At 40.0% G+C, this 22,719-nt stretch overlaps 1 long non-coding RNA gene across 1 annotated transcript in view; it reads right to left on the bottom strand.

Annotated features, from left to right (window-relative positions):
- The window catches only part of LOC140470141 (uncharacterized), a 766,637-nt gene that overhangs the window by 698,399 nt on the left and 45,519 nt on the right, over window positions 1–22,719 (bottom strand). The window lies entirely within an intron of this gene.

Here is a 22,719-nt window from a genome sequence, read left to right as displayed (position 1 = left end):
TTTGTCATGAATATTTTGAGCTGCTCTGACACATCTCTGCTGAAGGTGGGAATTGAAATTATTCCTCCTGATCTTGTCGTAGAGACACTGTCAGAGCTCCACACGGACCCTTCATAATGTCCCCACCCCAGAAGGGTAGGACCATAGTCACATGCTAACTGTGGCAACACAAATGAAAATGAATCAGATGCTTATTGTAATAATTTGTATGGGAATTAATTACATATTTTCTGTGTGTAATGAACTGACAAAATGAATTAGTAATTTACAGTAAAGTTGTAACAAAGCAATAATGACTTTAATTAAATATGAATCTCATGATAATCCATGATAGGAAAAAAAGCCTAATCATTTGATCATTGTACACTGATGAACAAAAATCAATAAAATAGTTCCATATGTTCAAAGCAAGTTTTCACAGAATAAAAAGAAAATTAAAATGCTTTTGCAACATAAATGAATAGGAAAATAAATGAATTAGTCAAACAATATGACTATTCATCTGAAGACATCTTCCCTTCTTACCCAAAATGTTCAAATTCCCAAAGTTCAAAATGTACTGTGACTATTTCATGTAACAATAGAGATGTTAGTTCCTTTTGTTGTACTTCAAAACGTCACAAGAATTTTAAATGATTTTGTTCCATGAAAAATTATTAACTTTATAGTGTTTATAAATACAGTAAATGTTAGCATGTAAGCGAAACATAATTAAATCAATTCAACTTTTGCTAGGGTTAAAATAAAAAATGATATTTACAACACACACAGCAAATCTTTACAATATTTCATGCATGAGCCATAATTCCACAGATATACCCTGAACTATATTGAACAATGATTAGATAATAGCAGCAATTGGATTGTCCAAATTCTATCAGTTAATTTAAGAATACGGAGAAATCTTAGTTGATTATTTCACTGAACAATTTGGAGAAATGCCCAGGAATTATTCAAATGAAAAGTAATTACAGTTCTCTGAACGCTTCAGGCTGAGATTAGCGTGATCATTCAAATGAGCAATCATCAAATATTTACAATGAGGCATTGAATGGGAAGTCATTGGTTCCATTATGGGATCATTCACCTGAACAGTAAATTGATTTTTATATTGTAGGGTTCGTACTCAGAAACAATTGATGCAATTAAAATGCGATTCTCACTATATTTGTTAGAAAGATTAACTCCAATAATTGTGCAATTATTGTAATGGCAGTGACTGGAAAAATAACATTATAATCTGAAAAAATAAATTGATTTAATATTCTAAAAGCACTTTGCTGTGATGATTATTGGATATTCATTAAGGTCGATAAACTGAGGAATACAATATAATGGCTAGCTTTATGGATTCACAAAAATGAGCCAGTTATTATTCAGCAGAATTGTTTTCGGGTCAAACATGCAGAATTACAAGAATGACATGTTACCATCCATTGGTTTGCTTCTTGAGACGTACTTTTAATTTATATACTTTTGATCATGACCAATGTTTCGACATTCCTGTCAGAAGTAGGAAGTTAATAAGTAGATAGTGAAAGTGCGTATGACAGTGAACGTAAGATACAGGGAACTTCCATAATTTTGTGATGATTGTACATTATAAATAACTTTGGAGTAAAAAAAAGTAAATCAACATGTTCAAAGCAGTTTTTTTGCTCATAACAAATTGAAAATTAAAAAAATCCTTCTGCAGTGCACATGATTTGAAAACGCATCAGTCACCAGTCACAAAAAAACATCAGCGCGAGACAATAAGACCCTTATGAAGGGGATTCGACTCAACAGGAATTCGAGGACCTTGAACATCTTCATGTCGTTCTTGCAAAGATTTTTAAGGTGCAAGCTCAAAGTGTTTTCACCTACTGGTTGTACTAAACCAAAATACATCATTTTATTTTGCGATACTTCAACTGGATTGGAAATCTGCTATGTATGGTGACGTTAGCATCCTCGCTCATTTGTAATAAAGCATTGTTATTGGTTTTAGCGAAATATTTCGTGTGCAATTACTGAAGTGAAATGTAAGAAATCAAGTGCATTTATTGGATGGAACAGCTCACCAAATGTTTATTGTGGTTCTTGTTCTCAGAAACAATAAGATACTTACTCAGGTTTTTCTCTGAGCAGTAATTAGATGACCAGGAAGATAATTGTGTGGTTGTGTGTGCCGTGTTCAGTGAGCATTTTTTTTCAATTACAACTATATTTTAAGAATATAGGAAGGGATTAATAATCGTGTGTTAAAGATCTTAATTAAAGTCATATTTTCTTTTAAAAATTACGAGAATTCCTTTGTGCAACAATAATTTGGAGATCTCGGTATTGGACTAGGGTGGACAAAGTTAAAAATCACATGACACCAGGTTATAGTCCAACAGGTTTATTTATAAGCACGAGCTTTCAAGGCTATGGCTCTGTATCAGGTGATCTGGTCTCTTAGGAGAGACACTACTAGAGATACACAAGTGCCTTTCATTATCGTCCCAACAAGGAAGGTTGGGATTACTCAAATGAAAACTAACCAGTGTTCATTCCAATAATTGGGCTGAGAATTAATTAGACTGTTTCTGTGTAATGGACTGAGAATGAAATAGTATTTCACTATAATAATGGTACTAAGCACATATGCTCTTACTTACAAATTAACATCAGATTAATTGGAAGAAAGATAAATCGACATATCATGAGCTTATTGTAAATTCATAAAAAATACAACTGCTGAATACGTTTAAAGCAGTTTTTCTTATAAAGAAAAAGATAATGAGAATGTTTAGCAGTCGGACGGAATCAGCAGAAAAGGTCATTCACTGTGACTATTCAGCTGCAGACATCTTCTCTTCCTTCCACAAATGTATAACTTGCAACAATTCCAAATGTATTCTAATTGATAAAGGAAAGAGCAAACACCTGTAAATTCTATTTTTTTGGTTACGAAAAAGTCACAAATTTAAATAATCTTACTGTGATCAGAATTACAATAAATCTTTGTGTTGAAGAAAAATATAATCAAATCAAATCAAAATATACATCGATATTCACAATAATTGGCAGAGTGAACACTGCAATATCTTTCCATTAGTTGATGTACTGAGCCATATTTCCACTTTTCTATCCCTGACTGGATTGGTCAATGGTTAGATATGAGCAATAAGTAAATTATTAATATGCTGTCAGTGAACTGAATATTAATGAGAAACTTCACATTGCTGTTTGAACGAGCAATGTGTCAAAATAAACAGCAATTATTGGTGAAATATCATTAGATATCTCTTAATCGATGAGGCTGTGATTACTTTGATTGATGAAATGAGTAGTATTCCAATATTTCCAATGAGCATTGGATGGAAAATTGATACTTTTTGGTGTAGAGCTGAATTTTTTTTATTGTAGTATTGGCAGTAATAATCAATGGATTAAAGTATGATGTGCATCACACCTTACTGAATATTTTCAAGTTTTCTAACAGGTTTCTAGTCCAATCTTCAATTTAAAAAGGGTAATTTTGGCTCAGCACATCAGTAACTGCAAACATTTTCAACACATCTCCAAAGTTATTAATCTTATAATTTTTAAAAAATCAAAAAATTACCTCTGTAAATGTCATTGACTCTATCTTTAGATTATAGTCAAGTTTGTTCTCTACTTATTTTCTTCCTATTTCTGACACCAGTGGCTAAATATTGATTAGATTAAATGTCATATGAGTGAGGTATTAGTTTTCTCTGAAAGATGTGTGCAGCACAGGAATGGGTCGTTTGGCCCGTAACGTTGTGCTGAATATAATCCAAAAGAAACTCATCCCTTCTGCCTATCCTTGGTCCATATCCGTCCAAATTATCTAAATGAACATTAAATAGCCTTAATGTATCTGCCTCCACCACAAACCCTTGAAGTTCATTCCAGAGACCTACCACTTCCTGTGTAAAAAGTAAATGCCCCTCACATGCCCCTTGAACTTCCCCTCCCTACCCCCCCAACCTTAAATGCGTGCCTCATAGTTTTGACGTTTCAACTCTGGGAAGAAACGTCCTGACTGCCAACCCTACCTATGTATCTCATGATTGTATAGACTTCAATCAATTCTTCCCCTCAGCCACCGCCACTCCACAAAAAAGCAGCCTCTCCAAATCCAGGCAACATCCTGGTAAACGCCCTCTGTGCCATCTCCAAAGCCTCCATACCCTTCCTGAAATGTGGCGAACAGAAGTGAATACAATACTTTAAGTATGCCTTAACCAAAGTCTTACAAAGTTGCAAAATGATATCCTGACTCTTGTAACCAGTTCCCTGACGAATAAAGGCAAGCATGCTATTTGCCTTCCTTACCACCCTATCTACTTGCATGGACACTTTCAGGGAGCCATGGTCTTGAACGCCAACATCCCTTTGAACAACAAAGCTGTTCAGGGTCCTGCCATTAACTATCTACTTTCCCTTAACATTTGAGCTTCCAAAGTGTGACACCTCATACTTGTATGGATTAAGCTTTACCTTTATTTCTCTGGCCATAGCTGCAGTTTATCTTTTTCCTGCTGCATTCTTTGACAACCTTCTACATTATTCACAACTGCACTGAACTTTGTATCATCTGCAAGCTTATTAACTCACCCAATTAGGTTTTAATTCATGTCACTTCTATATATTTGTATCGTAACCAGAAGGGTTCCAGTACAGATCCCTGTGGAAAAAAGACAGAAAATGAGGGAAATTTCTTGAATAAATGTGTTTTTTTCAATGACAAAACAATTCTGATGAATAATCTCTGAAGTTGTGATTTTTGTTTTAAATTAACCCAATATTTTAATTCTCAGTTTACTGATCTTAATGAATATCCAGTACAAACTGCTTTTAATATATTGAATCATTTGAAGTGTTGAGTTCTAACATTAATTATTATTTGATTGTCATTTCAATTCTCACACCATCATGAGATTCACATTTTAGTTGAATCCATTATTTCAGTATCACAATGAAATGTTAACATTCTTTTCAGGTCAACGCACCTGCAATCAACCAGAGTTTTCTCACCCAACACTCATAGTAACTATCTCATTCTCTTACATTTGAATTCTCATATTAATGGAAGGATTATTAATCAGCCTTATCAATTAAGAGATGGCTAATTATTTTTCACTTCAATATTTCATTTTTTTTCAGATATACTGCACAATTACATTGCAATAAGGATTTTCTTATCAACCTTAAATTTGGTTTCAGCCACTTTAAAACTAATTATTGCTAATGTCTAACTGGTAATCATTGTTTAAATGCAATATATCCAGCTGTCGATGTGGAACAATGGCTCAATACATCAACTGACAAACAATATTGCACTCTACAATCTCTTAATCTTTGCAAAATAATTTTCAGTATGGAAGCTTAGTTGGATTGAATTGGCTGTGAGCAAAAATACATTCTGAAGAAAGGTCACTGGACCCAAAGTATAAACACTGAATGCTTCCCACAGATGCTGCCAGACCTGTTGTGTTGTTTTCCAGCAATTACTGATTTTGTTTCTGAGTTCCAGCATCCACAGTTTTTTGCGTTCTTGTACTGATTGTATTTCACTTCAATGCTAACATTTCTATATTTCTGATTAATACAAAAGAGCTAACTATTTTTCACATTAAACATTATTTAAATTTCATGTTTCTTGTGTACACAAACCTGATTAACAAATGTTTGATCTATTCTTTTACAATAAATCTTGAATTCTTAGAAATCACAATTTTGTGAAACTGAGGAAAGTTGTCTTTCGCTGAGTAGTCACGTTGAATGGCGAATGCTTTATTTCCAATTCATGTGCGTTACAAAGCAGGTCAATGTTAATTTATGTATATGAATAACTGCTTCAAACACATTGAATTATTTGATTATCATGAGAATTATATTTATTTAAGATCATTGCCGCTTCGTTCCATCATTATTAGAAATTAGGAATTCTTTTTATCCATTACACACTGGAGCTGTCTAATACAATCCTAGTCCAATTATCACGATAAATATCTGAGCAGTTTTCCCTGTGAGTAACCACAGTAAGTATATGATTATAGTCCTGCCCTTTCTGCATGGGAACATTATGGAGGGTTCTGGTAAAGTCTGTACTAATAGACCATGAGGTAGGCATTCAATTCCTACCTTAAACAGAGATGTGTCAAAGCACCTCAGAGTTGATTAGAAAATATCTAAGTGTCAATTGAATTACTTTTCAATCCAACATTTTCTCAACTTGTATCTGTTGTTGATTATAATGCTCACAATATATTGAATTTATTTGCTTCAGGTCACTGATTAAAGTATGAATGTTATTAAGGTAAGGGGGAAAGTTTTAAAAGGCATCTGAGGGGCAACTCTTTTCACAATGCGTGTTTGGCATACTGAGATGAGATGTGACAGGAAAGGCAGCGGCTGGTACGATTACAACATCTAAAAGACTTTTGGACAGTTACATGGATAGAAAACATCCAGAGGGATATGGGACAAACACAGGAAAATGGGACTAGTTTAGTTTCAGAAACCTGGCCGGAATGCCAAGTTGGGCTGAATGGCCTGTTTCTGTGCTGTATCAGTCTAACTTTCTACAATTCAAACTTGACTGTGATAGGTAAAGGAAAGCAAAAACGGGTATTAATTCTGTTTTGTCTCCATAAAAAAGTGACATGAATTTTAAATAATTGTGTCACATGAAATAGTTCACTCTTATTGTGATTAGAAATACAATGAATGCGAGCATTAAAGTGAAATAGAATTGAATTAATTCAACTGTGTTTCCATGGTTAAAATAAAAATTGATTTTCACAATGATTGTGAGTTTGTACACTGCAATATATTCACATCAGTTCATGTACTGAGCTATTATTACACATTTATACCCCTTACTGAACTGAACAATAGTTACACATTAGCAACACATAGATTTTTGAAAATATATCAGTGCACTTCAAAGAAGGAGATATTTAATGTTGCTATGTGACTGTGCAATGTGTAGACATGAACAGCAATCATTGCAGTGAAAAGTAATTACAGTTCTCTGAATTTATAAGGCTGAGATTACTGTGATTATTCAAACGAGCAAAAGTCAGTTTTCAAAGCATGTTGGGTGCAAAATCATTGGTTCCATTGTGGGATACTTGACCTGAAAACAACAGTATTGTTACAATGCATTAAATTAAAATATGGATCTGACTATACATGTTAGAAAGACAAACAAATTATTCTGTAATTATTATAAAGATAATGAATTCATAATAAATGTTGTAATCAGAACAAATAAGTTGACTCAACATTTTAAAAGCACTTTGCTCTGATGTTGATTAGACATCAGTAAGCTCGGTAAATTAAAGACTAATATCTAACAGCTGGATTGATGGATTGAGGACAATAAATGAGTCATTCGGTAATTATTGAAAAGAAATGACTTTTGCTCAAAATGCAGACAATACAGAAGGAATGTATTTCATTCAATTAGTTTACATGTAGAAACGTATGTTTTTAAATTATTTAATTTTATCCTGATCGATGTTCAAATGTTTGTGTCTGAATTAGGAAGAAAATAAGGAGATAACGAAATTTAATATCAGAGTGGCCACAAGATACAGTCCATGACATTTGATAGAAAAAGGAATTTGCATAATTTTGTAATTATTGAACATTGATAACCAATTAACTCCTCAGGTACTGAAGCAGTCCAACCCCAAGAACAAGATCTGGACAATCTCCAGGTTTGGGCTGACAAGGGGCAAGTAACATACATCCCACACAAATGCAGGCTGCGACCATCACGTATAAGAAATGACCTAACCACCATCACTTGACATTCAATGCTGTTACCATCACTGAACACCCACTATCAACATTATCCTGGGAATAAGCATTGATCAGAAACTGAATTGGTCTCACCACATAAACACAGTGGCTACAAGAGTAATTCAACTCCTGGCTCCTGAAAGCCTGCCCAATAGCTACCAGGCACAAGTCAGGAGTGTGATGGAATACTCCCCACTTGCCTGGATTAGTGCCGCCCTAACAACACTCAAGGAACCCATGGCCACTTCCATCTCGAAGGACAAAGGCAGCAACTAGATGGAAATACAACTACCTTCAAGTTCCCCTCCAAGGTACTAACCCACCCTGACTTTGGAATATATTGCCATTCCTTCACTGTCGGTGGGTGAATGTCCTGGAAATCCCCACGCCCATGGTATTGTGGGGCAACCCACAGCAGGTAGACTGCAGTGGTTCAAGAAGACAGCTCAGCACCAATTTCTCAAGGGTAACTAGGGAGGGCAATAAATGCTGGGCCCAGCCAGTGACACCCACATCACATCAAATAAACATTAAAATAATGTCTGCAAGATCAAAACAGCTCCAACGCTGTCCTAGCTGCAATCTCTGCCTCTTCTTATTGACAATGATAAAAGGTTACCTTGCTCCACTTTCTCCTCAGTACAGTATTCCCCCCAGCCCTCTCTTATACCAACCAGCAGCATTTCCATCACCAGCAGCAACTCCGCTTCAAATATTTTGTCAGTAACTTTTCATTAACTGGTTACTTCAATTACAATGCAATCTCTACAAACAGACCAAGTACCTTTTAGGCGACAACAAATTTTCGAACAACTTTTCTTGATCTCTCTCTGCCATTCTTTTTGGTTATATGGAGGTAGGGAGGGATTGGATCACCACAGTGATGTAAGATATATGTAACACAGTGAGACAGGAAAGCTAGTATGGCTCACGTTGACTCTTAGACCCCACACAGTGGAACAACACATTCACTGCATAATAAACACAACACAACATTTCAACCCGGTGTGACAGTAATAAAATGTGGATCGGTTGGACAGGCTGGATTTGTTACAGCCAGAGTTTGGGAGAGTGAGGGGTGACATGACTGAAGTGTCTAAGATCCTGAATGGTTTATTAAGGAGGATGTGGAAAGGATGTTTCCTCTTGTGGATCATACGTAAACTCGAGAGAACTGCTTTAAAATTAGATTCACCCTTTCAGGACAGAGATGAGGAGATTTATTTCCTCTCAGAGGGCTGTGCAACTTTGGACCTCTCTGCCCCAGAAGGTGGGCTCACTGAGTATTTTAAGATACAGGTTGATAGGTTCTTGTTAAGGGACGTTGGGGGAAGATGGAACACAAATCACTAACAGATCAGGCCTGGCCTTATTGAATGATGGAGTGGACTTGAGGGGCTGAAACTTCACCTTCTGCTTCTTTCTCACATGACAAAGGACTAAGAGCTTTGTGGAAAATTCATTCACTGGATGTAGGTGCCACTGGCTATGGGCAGCATTTCTTACCCAGAGGGCAGGTAAGAGTCAACCACATTGCTGTGGGTCAGGGGTCACATGCAGACTAGATCAGGTAAGGATGGCAGCTTCATACCCTAAAGGACATCAGTGACCGAGTTGGATGTTTCCTGACAATCGAGAATAATTTCATCAATAGACTCATAATTCTAGATGATTATTGAATTCAAACTGCTGAAACTGACTGACCATGTGGCTGGCAGTGAATCCAACACAAGTGAATGGAAACATTGCTCAGAGTCTGGTTCTGGAACATTCAATACAACCAGGAAATGGAAAGTGAATAATTAGCTGAAAACAAGGCCACTGCTCTGTTAGAGACAAAACCATTCAATGTTCAGTTACTGACCATCATTGACTCACAGAATATTCTAACCTGCAGAATCACAGTAAAAGGGAAAAGTAAACAACATTCTTGGCAAAGACAGAATGAACCAACTGCTTGTATAAAAACAGCTCAGAACAAAGGGGCTGAATCCTCCACAAACTGATAAATCAGATTTGTAGATAGAGATTGGAAATCTTTAGAAAAAAATCCTTCCCTGCTGATGGTGTGTGCTAGAAACAATTCTCAGGGTGAACTGTCACTTATTTCTCCTCACAAAAGGAGGTGTGTTGCTCACTTACAGACTGACTTACAGACAAAGGAAACCTGATCAGGAACTCGCAGGTTAATTAAGCGATTAGTGACAGTCCGTTGCACACAACAAGAGCTTAGACCACAACAGATTCTAGTGAAACCAACAGTGCAATGAAAATGGTGAATTAGTCTTTATAATCATGCAGCCTCTCTCAATTAAAATAATCCCAGTCAACTTCTCAACATTTTAAAACTATTAATATCAATGAATATATATTTATTTCCATTCCTAATTTCCTCCAAAAAATGTATCTGATTATTCTCTTCAAAATATATTTAAATGGTGTATTCCAAATCACAATTCATTTCCAATTATTCTTAGAGCAAAACAACTTGCAAACTAAATTAGTTTTCATGTCAATAATGACACTGGAAACTTTGTTATGTAGTTCAACCATATTTCCAAATATTGTTTTGGTTCATTATTGCAGTGAAGCTAAAATTAAAGTCTATTTATTTTCTCTGATATCCTTCCATTACTTTATTCCCTAATAAGAATGCCCATGGTGTAATGGGTGACAAACATTAAATAAAATTGAATTTTCATTGCAAGAACTTGTAGAAAATATCACATATTATTCAGTTCATTCATTGTCGTTGATTATCTGTTATTTTCATTGTATGATCACGTTAAATTCACTTAAATAATCAAACTGGAATTTTCACCTCTATAGATATGTAAAGTGAATGTCAAATTATTCTTATTTTAATTAAAACCAAATTTACATTTTGCTCTGTTTTATTCCAGGAATGACAGGATGTGTTGAATTATTATGGGAAACAGGAACAAGTGAAGGTGGTGGCTCTCTGACGTGAGGCCTTAAAGCCAAAGGGCCAGGTGGTAGTTACAGTGGGGGAGGTACCTAGTGCCCCGCTCTCCTCAGAAGGCAGTGAAGATGGTGACACTGACTGGAACGGGTTAGATGACAAAGCACCCACGTATGGACAGAGGGACGGCAATGGGTGGGATGACCCACCGCCCTATAAGGTCCAGAAGGCCGTGTCTATGGCACCACTGGGCATCAAAGCTCGTCTTAGACAATAGGGAGCAACAAAGGGAACTGACAAAACCAAACTTGAACCGTTCACCCGCTGAATGACAGATGTTGGTGAATGAACACCAGCCTGATAGAGAAATGGCAATAATGGGCCTTATTGGGACAATATGGATGAATTAGTAGAGGTACACAGTCTCACCGAAGATGATGTACGGACCCTCCCTCGGCCCAAGATGCCCTGAAGTGTACAGCAGAAACTGTCCCTGCAATGAGAGGATGGGGTGCGAGCCGGATCCCCCCCAGAGTACAGCTGATCTATGGCGCCAGGCATTTACAGATATTGCAGGGACACACTGGGGACGGGACAGGCTGAATAGGCTAAAATAACCTTGGTGTCTCAGGGACAAAAGGGTAATATCGGGGATCATACAGAGAGGAAGCCTGAGGTGTGTAAGGGCCACGGGGGTTTACCAAACCCCAACCTGTGATGATGAAATCGGTTTGATGTATTTAAAAGATGACATGGGACCCTATTTAACTGTAATTATAAACATGGGACTCTCAGTGGGAGATAATTCTAACCACACTCTGAATTGGGCCATGAGAGCTGAGGCAAACACAGAAACACAGGGGAATAGCTGCAGTACAGGGAGGGTATTCAGACCCACAATGTTACAAGGGAAGCAGGAAAGGGCACATAGACAAGGAACATAGGCAAAGAGTGGGAGATTGGTGTTCATATTGTGAGTGGCCTCTGTTCATGTAGGTATATGCATAGCCCATGAATATTCATGACGTGCTGTTAAGGGGCCAACACTTGCATGATTCTAACACCGGAGCATCTTTGTCAGTTACCGATAAGGATTTACCCCTCACCCCCTCAATTACTAAAATGAGAGCAGTCGGAGAGGGAACCTAGGAAGCTGGATGAAGCAAACCTGCCCGGATGTAGACCGGGAGTATGACAAAACGTATTCAGATATGGAGGTGTGACACTCAAGAAGGGACCATTCTGGGAGTTGCTCCTATTTATTCTAAAATGGCAACTATTGACATCAACACCCGAATTTAAACATGGGGATGCTCCGGCCAGGACTGGGACAGAAAGAAAAGGAGAGGCAACCTCTCCAGAGTAGCTATATTGTAGGGAGAATGGGACAGTCAGAGAATCTGGTGGGTTATAGCTCGGACCCACTCAGCGGTGTGCGTAACTCAAACAGGAAAGTGGGTTGTTATCTATCGACTCTGTAGAGATCGAGGGCCCTCTCACTCCCCACACAAACGGGATCTCATCAAAGCTGGGGCTGAAGAGGCAGTAATTGTGACAGTGATAGATTGACAGAAGCTGGAAATAGTCTGGGTCAATACCTGTGGACATTGAATTGCAGAAGAGAGTGGTGTTTACTGACCGAGGAGAACAGTCCACCAGGATACTATTACCTCAGGGATCCCACAATATTCCAGTATTACACACCGATGTGTGTTTGATGGATTTCGTCACACTGATCGAACCACAACACCTCATCACCTGAAGTGGTGAGAAAGAACATATCCAGATATTAGACAGAGTATTGGATCAGGTTAGCCAGGCCAGGCTGAAAATTAATGCACAGAGAGTGCAACTGGGAAGGTAGGGAGAGACGGAACTGGGACATCATATTGGGGAGATCAAATCAGGAAGGGAGAGGGAACAGACCCAGCGGGAACAAAAACTATGATTATAAAACTATCTACCCACACACCGTAAAGGGATCAGGCAAACTTTAGGATTGTTTAATTATTGTGGGAATTTTGTGAGGAATTATCCAGAATTAGAGAACCATCAGGAGCCCTGGCAGAAACGCGGACATTAACCAGGGGTGAGGGAGGCAAAATGCACACAGTCAGCATGCCTTTGGTATAGTTCATGACTGGGCTTGGTGAAGGTATATCACCCTGTCTGTGGGCCACATTGAGCATGAAGAACAGGTCAGAGAGTTAGTGGAAGCAGCTAACTTTCCCAGTGAAGCAGCAATAATGAAGATTAGAGCTCACAGGAAAGTAGAAACCCCACACCAATGGGGTAATTGGTGAGCATGGGTGAGCATACTTACTGAAACAGTGCAGACATTTGAGGAGGATGCAGTGGCAGTAGCTACAGAAGTGAGAAAGGAAAGTTTAAAGACATTTCCAGAAACAGTCCCATAGCAGGAGAAACAGGAATGGGAAAAGGGTGGGGCAGTAATAGGACATAGGATGATCCAGCAGTGCCACTGTATAAGACAAACATTATTAAAAACATATCATGGGCTGGCCCATATTGAGCAGGATAAAATGCAATATCGGATGATCAACTACAGGGGTGTTCTGGAACAAGAAGGTTTTGTCGAAGGGGTGTAGTCTGTACACAGTGTGAGCCAGGGAAAACAATCAGGATAAAATGGAGGCAGTAGCAGGGACCCAGGGGCCCACGGGAACAATTACAGATGGATTTTACATACACCCCCATCCCAATCCCAGGGAAGGAAATCCTGCTGGGTCTTAATAAACAGGTTTACTCAGTGGGTGGAAACATTCCCCTGCAGATTCTGACCAAGGGACACATGTTCCAGGAAATGAAGTTAAGCAGCTCTGTGGCCTGTTTGGTACTGAGCAGAAATCCCATCTTACATACCACCCCCAGAGCTCAGGGACAGTAGAAGGAATGAAGCAGACACTGAAAGCTAGTCTGACTAAGGCCCTGACAGAGACAGGCCGGGATGGGTTAGTGTACTCCCCACAATCCTAATGAAACTGACATCAACCCCAGCAAAGGGAACTGAGCAATCCCCCTTTGAATTTGGACTATGCAGCTGCCAGAGGGTATGGTAGTGGGAGGGCAGGAGATGTACAATGGCAAGGATAGGGGGAAACAATTTGTGAAAGAACTGACAAAGCAACTGCATGAGCTGAGAGGGGAAGTTGCAGATGGACAGAGAATCAGAGACTGGGAAAGGGAGCTCATAAACATCCGAGCTGACATCCCGAACCCAGGAGATCGGGTCAGGGGGGAGATATTAGTGGAACATATGAAAGAAACACATCCAAATGATGGACATGGCTGGGGGAGCCACAGAATTCCAGAGAGGGAACTCTTCCATCCTGCATTAGTAAGGAGCTCTGAATAAACGTTGGTCCTGCTGCTCAGCACAGAACTCAAGGCTCCTCTTTGATATTTCTCCCAGTAACAGTTGTGCAGGGGGATGTTGCTGGCTGGAGGTCTGTGACCAGTGCCTCTGTTCCACAAGGGTCAGAGCTGGGACATCTGTCCTTTGTAATACATATAAATGATTAGCCTGAAAATGTAAACGATTTAATTAGCAAGTTTGTAGATGGCACAAAGTGAAGAAGTTGTGAATCGTGAAGAATGTTGTCAAAGGAAACATCAAGGACAAGATCAGTTGGAAGGTTATGCGGAGAAATTGCAGATAGATTTTAACTCAGACAAGTGTGATGTGATGCGTTTTGGGCGGCTCATTGTAAGAGAAATGTATACACTAAAAGGAAGTGCCCTGAGCAGCATTGATATACAGAGGGAGCTTCAGGTGCAAGTTCACAGCTCCCTGAATGTGGTGAAGGAGGTGGATGGCAGGCTTGCCTTCTTCTGTCAGGGGAGTGAATATAAAACTGTCATTAGGCCACCTTTGGTGTTTTGTGGGCTGTGTTGAGCACCGCATTATAAGGAGGATGTGGAGGCTTTGGAGAGGGTGGAAATGGGTTTACCAGGATGTTGCCTGGATTGGGAGAGGTTGGAAAATCTCGGATTGTTGTCTTTGGAAAGTCAGTGGCTGTGGAGTGATCCGAGAGGCACAGACAGAGTGAATAATCTGAATCTTTTTCCAAGTGGAAATTACCAATTCCACAGGCCATAGATTTAAGGGGAGAGGGGGCAAGTTTAAAGGAAATGAAAACCGAAAGAACAGCAGATGTTGTAAACCAGAAAGAAAAACAGAAGTTTCTGAAAAAGCTCAGCAGTTCTCGCAGTATCTGTGAAGAGAAATTAGTTAACATTTCTGAGGAAGGGGGACCGGACCCGAAACATTAACTGATTTTTCTTCACAGATGCTGCATGACCTGCTGAGCATTTCCAACAACATCTGTGTAAGTTTAAAGGGAGTTGTGTCAGACAAGTTTCTTATGCAGGAGGTGGTCAGTGACTAGAATGTACTTGCCCGAGAGATGGTAAAAGCAGAAACAATCACAATGTTTAAGAGGCATTTGGACAGACAGATAAGCAGGTATGGGTTGGCAGGGATATGGATCATATACAGGCAGATGGAATCAGTTTGGAATTGCATCATGATCCACACAGACATGGTGGGCCGATTATTCCAGTGGTAAAAACAATGACTGCAGATGGTGGAAACCAGATTCTGAATTAGTGGTGCTGGAAGAGCACAGCAGTTCAGGCAGCATCCAAGGAGCTTCGAAATCGACATTTCGGGCAAAAGCCCTTCATCAGGAATAAAAGAAGGGCTTTTGCCCGAAACGTCAATTTCGAAGCTCCTTGGCTGCTGTCTGAACTGCTGTGCTCTTCCATCACCACTAATCCAGAATCTGGTCTCCAGCATCTACAGTCATTGTTTTAACCTCGTTGATTTTAACCCTACTGCGAATCCTCTTGCAAGGATGCCTGCCTTGAAGAAGTTTTCTTCCTCTCTCTACAAGAACCTCAGGGAGTCCCTCTCCCACTGCAACTCCCAAGTCATTTACTCTGCCCTACAAGCTTTTATTCCTGATGAAGGGCTTTTGCCCGAAACATCGATTATTCCAGTGCTGTACTGTTCTGTTTTCCAGGGGGGAGAATGTGTGGTGCGAGAGATAACATTTTGAGTATAATATGTCTCTTCTTTAGAACACACTGTAAGTTGATGCATTTTGAGAGAAGCAGTGTAGAAAGGGAATATATATTTGAATGGCACAGACATAGAGAGCAGGACATCAGGAATGCGGGACAATGTGTACAAATCCTTAAAGGAGAGAGAACATAAAGTGTTTTGAGTAAACGTATGGGATGCTGGGCTTCATTAATAGAGGGAATGATAACATACTCATGGAAAAGATGCTGACCATTGACAAAGTTCTAGTTAGGTCACAGTCAATCATTGCATCCAATTGTGGTCAACAGATTCCTGGTTCAGGATGAGGAAGTTAAAATAGCACAGAGGGCCCTGTTCCATACTTTGCTTCTCTTTCAGGATGCATTGGCGACTCAAGGGTTAAACATTCTCCTGCCAAAGGTCTTCCTGCCGTATTGTAAGAGTACAAGGCCTGTACTCTTCCAATACAGACTGAACACCTCAGTAGGGGTGAGGCAGACTGTATCTTCGAAACAGAACCTCTTGGAGCCACACATGTGATTCCACCATAACCCCAGATAGAGCAATTTGCCCTTTCCAGACAAGACTGAGAGCCCTGGGCACAACCCTGTTAAACTGCCTCCTGCTCCCATTGTCTTACCTCCCCTCCATATGAGCATAGGTAAGTGAATCCCCCATTTACTGAAGGAAGAACCCTTCTGCCTTAATCTCTTCCCATCAACACACAATCATGGACAATACGATAATCAGTTTCTGTCATCCATCACACATTATCACAGGACATTGGCATTCATCAAGCTTTTTAAATTCATAATTACCATCTTTAAACTGGGTAATGGCAATCGCCCATGTGACTGATATGCTTTTGTCTAATTCTTATTAAATATACTGTCTCTGTGGGTAAGGTAGAGATTCATGAAGAAGAGTCTGTACAAATAGACACTCGGCTACTTTAGAGATGCTTTGAAATTCTTGCCAGCTGTCCGATAATAAAGCTACTGCTGTTGTACAGAAAACTTGTGTCATCTGGATTTGTGGAACAAAACAGACATTAACAAGGAATGATATGAGTGATCTTCAGGGTGTGGAGTACAGACTTACTGGAGTGGTTCACTGATGAAGAAAATGCAGTCACTGGATTGATTTGAAGAGATTGCTATTTTCTTTGAAATAAACAAGGTCAATATATTTTTGATAAAGCTGTATAAGATTATAACAGACCTAGATATAGCAGACAAAAATATCTGTATTCGATAGGTGATAGCACAAGAATTAAGATCAGATATGAGATTTTGAGACAGTGGGAGATGAGTAAGTGTTTCTGCTGACTGTATTGGCTGGAAATATGCAGAATATGCTGCCTATTACAGTGGTGCAAGCAAAGAAGATGAATGATTGATAAAAACAATTATATCAGATCTGAGGGAAATAAAATCGCAGAGTTTGGGGGACAGATGGGGAATGAGAATGTTGGATTCTGCTACAGAGAGCCAGTTTGGATTTGATGGGCTTCTTTCTGTGCTATAATGCATTTTAGTTGGACTTGCTTAACTTGCTCTGATCACCGATTAAATTGTCATTGAGGTAAATCAGATCAATACAGGCTATCCCTCCACAGCAAGAGATAATGTTTACTGCGTTATACTGGATTCTGGGGGTGGTGGGGGATAGGGGTGGGGGAGGTGTAATGGTGTGTGTAACAGTCTGCCAGCATTTATCTGAAATGGCAAAACACCAGTGCAGCCAGACTAGGGATCGACTCTGGAAATGTGGGGAATGCCAGAAGGGAATTCTTTACCTATCCCATCTGGAAACTGGCCAAACCAGTCAGACTGGGGAGAAGCTGTTCACATACTGTGTGTGTGTGTGTGTGTGTGTGTGTGTGTGGTGGGGGGGTGGGGGGTGGGGGGGAGGGATTCACTCAGGCATCCATTCTGCTGAGACACCAGTGAATTTACTCATAACCACAAGTTGAAGGATTTGTTTTCTCTTGTTCACACCAAGTCACCAAGTAATGAACAATGGCTTTGGCAGCTCATAACGTTTTGCACATAGAGAACTTACTTTTGGAAATGTTCACAACATCGTTGAACATGTACAGATTCACACTGGGTAGAGACTTTTATTTTCCTTTATTCATTCACAGGATGAGGGTGTCGCTGGCCCGGCAGCATTTACTGCCCATCCCTAATTGCCCAGAGGGCAGGTAAGAGTCCACCACATTGCTGTGGGTCTGAAGTCACAATGTTGGCCAGACCAGGGAAGGATGGCAGCTTCCTTCCTGAAAGGGCATTACTGAACCAGATGGGTTTTTCTGACAATCGATTAATGGCCATCATTAGATTCTTAAATTCCAATTTTTTTTTTACTTTAAATCCCCCCCATCTGCTGCAGCAGACTTTGAACCCAGGTCTCCAGAACACTATCTGGGGTTTTAGATAAACTATCCTCACGACAATACAACTCGGCCAATACTTCCCCACATCGCTGTCCATCTGCACAGAGTGAACAGTGATTTTCTGGTTCATCAGAACAGGGTAATCACACATACGTTTGCTGAATAATTGCAGGAGTTGGATGTTGCTGGGCTATTGACATCCATCTCTGAACCATGTATTCTGGGGTTTGTTTCTATTGTCTTGTTATCTTTTGGGGATAAAAACAGTTTCAATGAGCTTTCTGTTAAATGCATGGCAATCAAGTCAATCCCATAACTCTCAGGCAGATTAGTTTCTTTTGAAGGGCTCTCCATCTCCCAAACCTCCTCCATCCACACTCCAACAATAATCTCACAGAGTCTCTTTGTGACTATGAATGAGACAATCTGATCAGCTGCTTCTTTCCCTACTCCTATGTCATGTTGGCTCTTAGTCTCCCCTTGCTGCAGTTGTGATCCTGCATCGTTGTACAGTGATGCTCCTTCATTTCATTTCTTGGCCGATCAGTGTTCATGATACGGCATGTAGCTTCTTGTATATACGGCTTACAGTGCAAGAGTTTAGCTCTTTCCTTCCACCAACAGCAGTAGAAATGTACTCCAACAAAACTTACAGAATCACGGCCAAGCATTTTCCCCAACTTACCTCTTACCATCAAACCAGAGTATCAATCCTCGTTCAAATGAGAGAGTTCAGGACGGCATGCCAGTAACAGCAGCATGAATACCAAAAAATGAGGTGTTAACCTGATGAAGTTCCCAAAGAGGATTACTTGTGTTCCAAACAGCATAAGCAGCAATTGATAGACAGAGTGAAGCAATCTGGGAAACAACAGAACAGATCTAAGATCTGCAGTCCAGCCACATCCAGTTGTGAATGAAGTCAGAGCACAGCTGGAGTTCTGAGGACAGTTCTCTTCAAGATATTAACCAACAAGAATGTCAGACTGGATTAATTATCATAAAACTCAAGTCCGTTTGTCATTCATATATTTACAATCAGTGTTCAATTCACCAAATGTAGCCGAAGGTAAAGATAATCTTCAAGTGATTGTAACAGTGGAGACATCTGAATACTTGATCAGCAAATTAAAGCCTGTTGTGTTTAGATAGTAATAATTTTAAAGAGATTTTAAAAAGTAAGGTGACTTGAATATAATGGAAGAAGTTGATTGGTGGGTAGCTGATAATCTTGTTTTAAACTGAAGTTAATTTAGGATTAGTTAACAAATAAACACATGGTAGGGAATCCCAGCCCCATGGAGTGCACATCCAGTTCCATGTGGGAAAACCAGGACACTTCTTGTGTGAGTGACAACCACAAGAACACGGAGATGACAAAGGAAATGTCAGGAACACTCGTTTGACTGCGGTTAAAGTACTGCACACAGTTCTGATCCCCTTATTCCAGGATTGATGTGATCACACCAGAGAAGGTACAGAGGAGATTGATCAGAATGTTTCTACAATTGGAAAATTTCTGCTCTGAGGAAAGGTTGGATAGTCTGGGGATGATTTCCGAGGAGGATGTGCTGAGATTTAATTGAAGTGATAAAATGCTGAGGAATCCAGATCGAGTGGATAGGAAGGAGCTATTCATTAACTGAGAGGTCAGAAACTGGAGGATTTAGATTGAAACTAATTCCCAGAAAGAAGGGGAGGAGAGAATTCATTTCACTCAGAGATGGTGGGGAGCAGGAACTCATTGATGGGGTGACAGAGGCAGTAACCAGCATCACATTAGAATAAAAGGATGTAACTGAGATGCTGGAACATGCAGGGCTGTGGACTAAAGTCTGCAGAATGGGATCATTGTGATTTATTTAACATTTCTCCAGAATATTAAACTCAAGTCCAATTTGAGAAGTTATGAACATCATCCGACCTGAATTCCAAATGTCAGAATAAATTTATCAGAAAATTACAGCACAGATCGAGGCCACTTGGCCTATCCTGTATGTGTTGGCTGTAATAGAATGACCCAGGCTTTACAGCGTTCTGTACTCACCAATGAGAGCAACAATTTCAGACTGTGTACTCTGCCCTCTATGTTGTTATAATCTGTTTTTTCAATGTATTTCTTTGACAGCTGCTCACCTTGTTTCCTGGTTTCTTTCCCAGCCCTAACTCCATTCCCCATGGCCTTGACGGACTACCATTTCTGCAATTTAATCTCTCCTGCCTTCCCCCGTGTGACAGATTGTCTTTTTGTCCTTGTCTCACTCCCACCTTGCTCACAACTTGTTACATTTCTGATGGTTCCCAGACCTCTGTGACTTCACTGCGCACCCTGGGTCAGTGGCACGAGTTTTGAATTCTCTTCCTCATGAGCTAATTCGAAATCTTTCTGGCTGAAATTTCCCCCAGATTTTATTTTGAAAAAAAAAAGAGAATTTGTGTCAGTCAAGTATTTGTAACACGAGCCTTCATCTACAATCCTGAGCACTTAGACATAATATGTGACCCTCCCACAGATGTGCAGGTTTGATGGATTGGCCGTGCTAACATGGCCTGTAGTGTGTAGGTAAGGTGGGTTGGGTTAGCCATGCTAAATGTGGGGTTATGGAGGTAGGGTGGGACAGCAAGTCATTGCAGACTCGATGGACTGAATAGTCTCTTTGTGCGCCTAAGGGATTCTGTAATTCTAACTAGTCGTGATTGTTGTCATATTTTCCTAAGTCCAGGTTCATTCAACTCAGGTACACATGCTGCCTTTTGTGTTTCTGTGGGTGCTGACTCAATCCTTTCCTTCTGCTTTACATCAATTTCACACTGTATGTGAGGCAGGGAATGAATGTGTAAATATAAATACTCCAACCAAAACCCGCACAGTTCTGGAACTGTTTCTGCTACTAGCATCACTCACAACAGGAAAATAAAGGTTCAGTCACAAATCTGACAGAAACACAGTGGTTATAATCACCAGGAAAAGCTTAATAGCTAAAAACTCTTTTCTTAAGAGGAGGCTGAGAGACAACCTGGTACAAGGAGGAAGATTTGTGTCTGTGTTTTCAGAGATTTGAGGTTGAAATCATTGGGTTGGAAGCATGTTTCATTGCCCCAGGTCATTAAGGTACTATCTAAATGTGCATCTTTCTTTCTGCCTATCTGTCTGAGTCAACAATCAGATGGATATGTCATTGTCTGAGTGTTTTCCCAAATCCCTGATTGAATCTGCCTCCCCCCACAATCTCAGGTGCCAGCTGCCTCCAGCCCACCCACATGGGCATGTTGAAGAGCATGACAGGAGAATGGATTGAAACCGAGAGTTCAATGCCAGAATGAAATAGGAAGAAGGAAATAAACAGGATTTTTGGATCCCAGGGGATACAGACTCCAGGATTAGTCCTTCTGGGCATTCCTGCAGTAATACGAGACAGCATTCCATGATGAGAGTTAAATCCGGGTGGCAGTAGAGGGAGCCACTGAACATGAGCAGGTTTAGTTCAAACACAGGAGGTTTGTTCAGTCAGTAACAGTGTGTTAGACATGAAGGTGAAGGGAGCATTGAGGGGAAATGTTACCACAAGCTGCAGATGGATCACTTTCATTGGAACAGGAGGAAGCCATTCAGCCCTTCAACCCTGCTCTGCCATTCAATAGATCATGGCTGATTTGTGGCCTAAGTTGCAATGTTCAAAACTCTCTGTACTCATCAATAAACTCCTCTGTAACAGACAAGATCAATATTCAAAAACGAAACATCTGCAAATGCTGGGAAATCAGGAACAAAAGCAGAAATTTCTGGAAAAAAATCAGCAGATCTGGCAGCATCTATGGAGAGTGAACCGTTCGTGTCCAGTGACCGGTCAGGTGAGCACCTGCAGCTGACCATTCTGCCTTTTCTGTAACACTCTCTGGAACAGGTTCTGGTGCGAGGGGAATGAGACGGTCAATAACAACTAAGAAAACAGGAGGACGTGCTCAATCAGAATAAAACACATTTTGGTCTTTCACTTTTAATTCAACTGCAAAAATTATTCATTATCATTTCAGAAATAAGATAATAGGCCAGAAGTCAACTCTTCATGTCATTGGGTCTGAGAAACTGTTAATTCTGACCTGGTCCAGCCTACATGTGAATCTAGACACTGAATAACGTGGTTGACTCTGAACCATCTCTTGGGCCGTTAGAATGGATGACAAATGCTGCCCCAGCAAGTGATGCCATGATCCCATGAACAAACAAAACAAATCCAATCGCTGTGGTTACTTGTGAACTCGCCGGTGTTATTGGAAGAGGATGAATGGGAAGGTTTATGGGGTAAAGGGAGAAGAATAGCATTCAGTGAGGTGATCCTTTGGAGAGCTGATGAGCCAATCAGCCCCCTATTGTGCAGTAACAATTCTGTGAATATTTCATTCTGAGCCCTCTAAGGAAATATCAGGGAAGGGTTTATAAAGAGGTCAGATTGAATGAGGGTCTCGGTGAACACAAGTGAGACACAGGTACAGAGAGGTTTTGGGATGGAATAAATTATA

Source organism: Chiloscyllium punctatum, chromosome 50 (assembly GCF_047496795.1).
Source record: "Chiloscyllium punctatum isolate Juve2018m chromosome 50, sChiPun1.3, whole genome shotgun sequence".
Taxonomy (NCBI): domain Eukaryota; kingdom Metazoa; phylum Chordata; class Chondrichthyes; order Orectolobiformes; family Hemiscylliidae; genus Chiloscyllium; species Chiloscyllium punctatum.
This window is presented reverse-complemented; position numbering and strand designations above follow the sequence as displayed.